The sequence below is a fragment of the Ursus maritimus genome, unplaced genomic scaffold (genome assembly GCF_017311325.1).
Source record: "Ursus maritimus isolate PB19 unplaced genomic scaffold, ASM1731132v1 scaffold_3, whole genome shotgun sequence".
NCBI lineage: Eukaryota > Metazoa > Chordata > Mammalia > Carnivora > Ursidae > Ursus > Ursus maritimus.
Window position 1 is genome coordinate 47,561,912 of NW_024425563.1, and position 7,354 is coordinate 47,569,265.

Sequence of the window (7,354 nt, forward strand, 5' to 3'; positions counted from 1 at the left end):
TATATTAACTATTACTAATGTGATATATAAATACGTTATTATATTTCAATAAAAAGCCTTTCTTAAAAAAGACCATCCACTCTAAGTATTCTCAATGTCTACTCACACAGAACCCCAGTGCTATGTAAGTTAAATCTAAGTTCTCCACTAATGAAAAATGAAAAGATTACGACTTTTACTACTTTCACAGAAAAAAAATGCATTCATTTTTCTTATTTTTAAGTTTTTATCTCAGATTCTAAATCTTTGACACATACTACCGCACGTCTGTATGAGAATCCAAATAAGGTGACCTCTGATTTAGGACAAAATTATACATTTTGCCGTATCGGGAGTCTATGAGATTTAATAAAGAGTACCGTGACATCCAGGCATCCCCCCATAGGAACAAGCTGAAGACCCAAGAAGCTACTTGGAAAAAATGGAGGCGCTAACTATAAGGAACCCACAAAGCATCAATACTTCACTTACCAACCCCTGGGGAACAAATGATCCAACCTCAAAGGTCACAAGCAATTGTCGTGCTGTATTGCATCTCCTCATGTGCCTGGACGCTGTGTTGTGATCCTCATCTTACAGAACTTGGAGAATAAGTTCTTTACTTATTCCTTAAGCTCAGTTTGAATTGTCCCTGCATGCTGAGTCTCAGTGTCTGCCCACGGATGCTTTATCAGTCTGCCGATCAGGGCACTAGAGACAGCCCAGGTCTAGATCTTAATCATGGTCTCTGTAGGGGCGCCTGGGTAGCGCAGTCGTTAAGGCGTCTGCCTTCGGCTCAGGGCGTGATCCCGGCGTACCGGGATCAAGTCCCACATCGGGCTCCTCCGCTATGAGCCTGCTTCTTCCTCTCCCACTCCCCCTGCTGTGTTCCCTCTCTCGCTGCCTGTCTCTTTGTCACATAAAAATGAATAAAATAAAATAAAAAAATCATGGTCTCTGTATTCCAACACACACACACACACACACACCCCACACACACCTCTCCAACTCTCTTTTCTGTACCTGCCCACTTCTAACCTTTTACCCTCACATCATGCTCTCTGCCTGACCCAACCTGGCCTCGTTCCCAGACCAGAGGCCTTCAGGCTTGCCCTGTCCTGTAGCCACTCTGGTGCTAAATCATGTTAGGTAGAAGAGTATTTGTAGCTGTTCAGAACAGAAGCCAGGTGCGTGTAGCAGGGCGCATTATGCAAGTTCTGCTGATAATGGGATGGGACAGCAATCATTTGAGAATCATATCCTTAGAAATACTCTCAAGTGCAATGAAAAGAATTAACAGTCATTTACCTGTGAGTTCATGTCTCATAAGCCAATAAGATTTCAGTACTAAAAAAAATCCAATAAATATCTTGCTAAAGCAGGAGACATTTATTGCTGTGGCTACGCAGAGTCCAACTCCTTTGTTTGGACACAGCATCCCTGTTTCCTTTTGGGGCCCTACCCTCCTGTCACGGTAGGCAGCTTGGATAGGACTGTCCACCGAGACACACTGTGCTCCCAAGCCAAGAGAAGAGCATGTGGTTCAAGCCAGACCAATCAGGCTCTAGGGTTTTCCATCTTTAGTAGCGGGACATAAAGATAGGAAAATAAAACTGCTAGAGATCACCTGTTACAGAACGGCGTGCTGACAAAATGGTCAAATAGTAACCACATATTTGTCCTCAGGAGCCACTGTTCTCTCCTGATTCAGTTTTTCAAGGAATAAAACAAGTTTCAGTGAAAACATTTTAATGAACTCCATCACTGGATAGGAATAGTAAGGAAACTATAAAGAGATGGTCTCCATTATAATCACACAGAATTAATTTATTTATTCAACAAATATTTTTTTTAATTTACTGAGACTTATGCTCTGGCCACAATAGAGTAACAGGGTCCTAAGTTACCCTCTGCCTGAAACAAACAAACAAAAATGCAAAATACAGTTTTCAAGCCATTGGACATAGCACAACGAAGAACAGTGTTCCCTGAAAGAAGGGAAACATACAAGGTGAGCCCTGCAGTTACCTCAGTCTATTACCTGGAGAGTTTCCAGGCCCTGGAGTAGGAAGGGGTAAACCGGAAGCGCCCTGTGCTGGGGAGAGCTGGGAATACAGTCAGGCCGAGGCAGCTAGAGCACCCAGTAGAGAGGGCCAGGGAAGGACAAACTACACAGGGCACTTCACAGATTTGTAGAGGAGTTGCCCTCCAGTCTTCAGCTAAGTGCTGATAGTGCCTGTGGGTGAGGAAGCCACCGGAGGCTGGGAAAAGAAGCACCTGGAAGGATTTAAGGAAACAATCTTTGGAACACATTCAGGGCCAGGAAGAGTCCCTCTTCCCACCAGCCAGAGTGGAAAACCTCACAATTCATGGGACATTAGATAGAGGAGTCCCTGAAGAAGGGAGTGAGGCAAAAAAAAATATTTGAAGAAATGATGGATGAAATATTTCTAAATTTCATTACCCACAAATCAAAGGAGCTCAACAAACCCCAAGCAAAAGAAACTCAAAAACTATTCCAAAGCATGTCATAATCAAATTGCTTTAAAGCAATGATAAAAAGAAAGATCTTAAAATCATTCAGAGAATATGATAAATATAAAAGATTGTTATTAAGAACATACTACGTTCCAGTGCTTGGGAGATGATTCCCCTTCCTTCTTTCCTTCCTCCCTCTCCCCGACCCTCCCCCACCCCCCACCATTTCTTTCCTTCTTCTTTTGAGAATATGAAGTCTAAGAGAAGTTATATATGTTTCACTTTGAACCTCTGGTTCTTCGGATTCCAAGGATACCTGATAGAGAAATAGTTTTTTTTCACAAATTAGACACTCTCTTTACCTTGACAGAATTTATGGTCTAGAAATTAGTAGAAAATATTCAACGTTCAAGCTTTCAGACTTCCACTTTATTTTTCTTGAGGATGCCTATTGCTGAGGACGCCAAAAAAATGCAAAGGTGAGCACTTAAAGTTACTTGCAGATAAAATTTCACAAATGAGCAATACATTTTCCATCATTGCAAATGTGTTTTGAAGGGAAAGGTGCTCTGAAGCTGACTATAATTGGGGATTGTACTCACAGACAGAAGAAGGGAGGACTGATAGTGAGAAGGAAGATTCCCAACCTCAAGGCTTTTGACATTTTTTTTTTTAAAGATTTTGTTTATTTATTCGACAGAGATAGAGACAGCCAGCGAGAGAGGGAACACAAGCAGGGGGAGTGGGAGAGGAAGAAGCAGGCTCCTAGCAGAGGAGCCTGATGTGGGGCTCGATCCCAGAACGCCAGGATCACGCCCTGAGCCAAAGGCAGACGCTTAACGACTGAGCCACCCAGGCGCCCCAAGGCTTTTGACATTTTTAAAAGCATAAAACATAACAATTGTGAGTGAGGGTGTGCGGGGGGCAGGCAGATTTTAGAGGTGAATCTTCTGTTATCATCCGCTTCACAAAATATATCCAAAGGTTTCTTTATGCCACATGTACTTATTTGTTGATGAACAACACTGCAACGATGTTCGAAATATTCCATTCGGATGTGCAACATGGGATGTGACGCATGATTTTTAGCATGCTACTTATGTGTATTTGGAGTACGTAAGCACGAAGCCTAGACTCCATCCTTTCCCTTAGCCTCTCCATCTCTCTTTCCTCTTTACCTATTCCTTGCCTTTGCAATTACTGTGGCCATCACTTGAAAAAGAAAGAACAAAAAGCTTGAACTAAGGGGATTTTCTGTTTCACTTTGGTTGTTCCACAACTCATGACCCCTCAATTGACCACTGGAGACTCTGCTGTCATATATTTAAATCACCCTAGGCACCAGCTGGGGATGGATTTATCATGAAACTTTTATAATAGAGAGGGCCACAAGGAATAGAGTGCTTTTAAATGTCTCCTCTCCTGCAGGCAGGTGACAATTTCACTCTTTGGTGAGTCCCTGTTGCTTTACTATTACTCTCAGATGTTTTTATTCTAAGAGGAAAATATTATGGAGGAACATAAAGTTTTAGTATCTGGGATGGTTGGATTGCACACCAGGTAGTTGGATGTATTTTTCTATCTTTAATGTATTTTAAGATCAGTTATATTTAATGTTTCTGAGCTGGTTCCCATGCCAGGTGAAAAAGAGACTTGCAGGAAACCGAGATAGTTTGAGTTTGAAGGAATTGTTTTGCTCAAACTTCCATCCAGGATATAAATCCATGCCATTGCATTCCTAATAAAACTAACCTTCTCGAGAATGGGGATAGTATTTGGGGTTTATGTGAAAAGCTAATCCAGAATCTGTTGAGAATCAAGGGCTCTCCTAAGTAACAAAAGAGCAGGATCAGAACATGGTGGATTGGCAAGCATATGACCACTGCAAAGGGTTGTGCAGGCTTTGCACTGCACAAATCACAAACTACAATGACCAATGTCCCCTAGAATGCACGGTGTACAACCTGAACAAATTACATGATAGCCCTAAGCAAAAGTGAGACAGAAATTTAAAACACAGCCATGAGACTGCACATAGGATCAGGAACTGAAGCAAAGAGCCTGAGTAAAAGAATGAAAGTTAAGAATAAATTTTGGATTTTGGATGATGGAGAGCAGACATCCACAACAAGAGCATAAGTCTTTGCCCCACCCTAGTTTGCCCTGGCTTTACATGTATTTGTCTTCATATAGTCTCCATGATCTTTATTACCTAACCCAGATCTGTGGTCCTCCGTGACCATACTCTTTTCTTCCCATTCCCTCTTAGGTCTTCACTTCCTCCAAGTTCCCTCTGTTCTGAGTATACGAACAGAACCCCATCTTTTGGGACTTCAGTATGAATATAAAACCTTAATGACGGGCATGCAAAAAAAAAAAAAAGTCAAACAATTCTGCTTCCAGGAATTGTCTTAAAGAAAATAGTCAGGGTGCCTGGGTGGCTCAGCTGTTAAGAGTCTGCCTTTGGCTCAGGTCATGATCCCAGGGTCCTGGGATCGAGCCCCGCATCGGGCTCCCTGCTCGGCAGGAAGCCTGCTTCTCCCTCTGCCTCTACTGCTTGCCCTCCTTGTGCTCTCTCTCTGCAAATAAATAAATAAATAAAATCTTAAAAAAAAAAAAAGAAAATAGTCATTAGTATTATTAATAACGATGATAATATGAAACAACATAAATGTCCAATGACAGCAAATCATATAAATAAATTATGTTATTATTGGGCAATGGAGTACCAGGCAGTCATTTAAAATGACTTTGTAGGAGGTGCCTGACTGACTCAGTTGGTAGAGCATGTGACTCTTGAACTGAGGGATGTAAGTTCGAGCCTCACATTGGGTGTAGAGATTACTTAAGAATAAAATCTTTAAGGGGCACCTGGGTAGCAAAGTTGGTTAAGCAGCTGACTCTTGGTTTTGACTCAGGTTGTGATCTCAGGGTTGTGAAATCGACCCCTGTGTGGGCTCTGTGCTCAGCATAGAGTCTGCTTGAGACTCTTTTTCCCTCTCCATCTGCCCCTCCTGCTCATGCTCTCTCTCTCTCTCTCTAAAATAAATAAATAAATCTTAAAAAAAAAAAAAAAGTTATGAGAGTGAGTTTAAAAATAAGGTTACAACACAGCATAACTGCAACCATTTTTTAAAAACTCTATCGAGGGGGCGCCTGGGTGGCGCAGTCGTTAAGCGTCTGCCTTCAGCTCAGGGCATGATCCCAGTGTTCTGGGATCGAGCCCCATATCAGGCTTCTCTGCTAGAAGCCTGCTTCTTCTTCTCTCCCACTCCCCCTGCTTGTGTTCCCTTTCTTGCTGGCTGTCTCTCTCTGTCAAATAAATAAATAAAATCTTTAAAAATAAAAAATAAAAAAATAAAAACTCAGGGGCACCTGGGTGGCACAGCGGTTAAGCATCTGCCTTCGGCTCAGGGCGTGATCCTGGCGTTATAGGATCGAGCCCCACATCAGGCTCTTCTGCTATGAGCCTGCTTCTAAAAACTCAATCGAAAACAATAATAAAATAAAAACTTTATCAAGGCTTAAGAAAAAAGGCTTGAACAATATACACCAAAATATAAACACTTTCTGAGTGGTGCAATTAATTTTAATAACATTTGTTGTGAAATTGTTTTTTCCCAATTACAAAAGTAGCATACTTCTCATTGCACAAAGATAGGAAGAAAAGAGAAGTCCAAAGAAAAATATTGTATTTACTTATAATCCTACAACCCAGAAAAAAAAAAAAAAAAAAGCCTATTAAGATTTTGGAGTATATCTTTCTGAGCTCTTTTAAAATTGAAAATAACTTTTTTCTTATAAAAATAATACATATTCTCTCTTTTTCATGGCACCTTGGAGGTGGTCAGCTGCTTCAGGATGAAACTGAACATCTCTTTCCCAGCTACTGGCTGCCAGAAACTCACTGAAGTGGATGATGACCACAAACTTCATACCTTTTATGAGAATCAGATAGCCACAGAAGTGGCTGCTGATGCTGGGGGTGAAGAAGAATGGGAGGGCTGTGTGGTTGGAATCAGTGGAGGGGATGATAAACAAGACTTCCCCATGAAGCAGGGGGTCTTGATGTCCACCACTGTTGAGTAAGGGGCATTCGTGTTACAGACCAGGGAGAACTGGAGAAAAAAAACACAAATCTGTTCTCGGTTACATTGCGGATGCCAATCTGAGTGTTCTCAGCTTGGCCCTTGTAAGAAAAGGAAAGAAGGAGGGTATTCCTGGACTCACTGAGATTACTATGCCTTGTTGCCTGGGATCCAAAAGAGCTGGCAGAATCCACATACTTTTCAATCTCTCTAAAAAAGACGATGTCTGCCAGGATGTGTGAGAAAGCCCCTAAACAAGGAAAGCAAGACATGTAGAACAAAGGACCCAGGGTTCCGGATCTTGCTACTCCACGTGTCTCCCAACTTAAACATTGGTGAATTGCTCTGAAGAAACAGCACACTAAGAAAAATAAGGAAGAGGTTGCAGAATATGCTAAACTTTTGGCCAAGAGAAGGAAGGAAGCCAAAGAAAAACTCCAGGAACAGGTTGCCAAGAGACAGAGGCGGTCCTCTCAGAGCTTCTACCTCTAAGTCTAAGCCTGGTCAAAAATGAGATTGGCTTAAGAGTAACAAATAAATAAGATGAGACATTAAAAAAAAAAAAACCATATTCAGTGTTGAAAACTGAAAATACAGATGAGCAAAAAGAAAAACATATATTGAATGATTTTTTCCTTCTTTTATCTTTATATTTTAGATTTTCAATAATGAATATACATTGCTTCATAATAAAAAAAATGCATTGATCATGCTTCTCATATTCCTCAGCTTCACCTGAATCACAGGTTTTCAGGAAGAAAAATCACTTGGAGTTAATGGATAAAAACAGCTGGGTATGAAAACCTCTT

General features: G+C 41.2%; 1 pseudogene; it reads left to right on the top strand.

The window, feature by feature from the left end:
* Positions 1 to 6,183: 6,183 nt before the first annotated feature.
* Positions 6,184 to 7,114, top strand: LOC103658925 (annotated as a pseudogene).
* Positions 7,115 to 7,354: the final 240 nt, after the last annotated feature.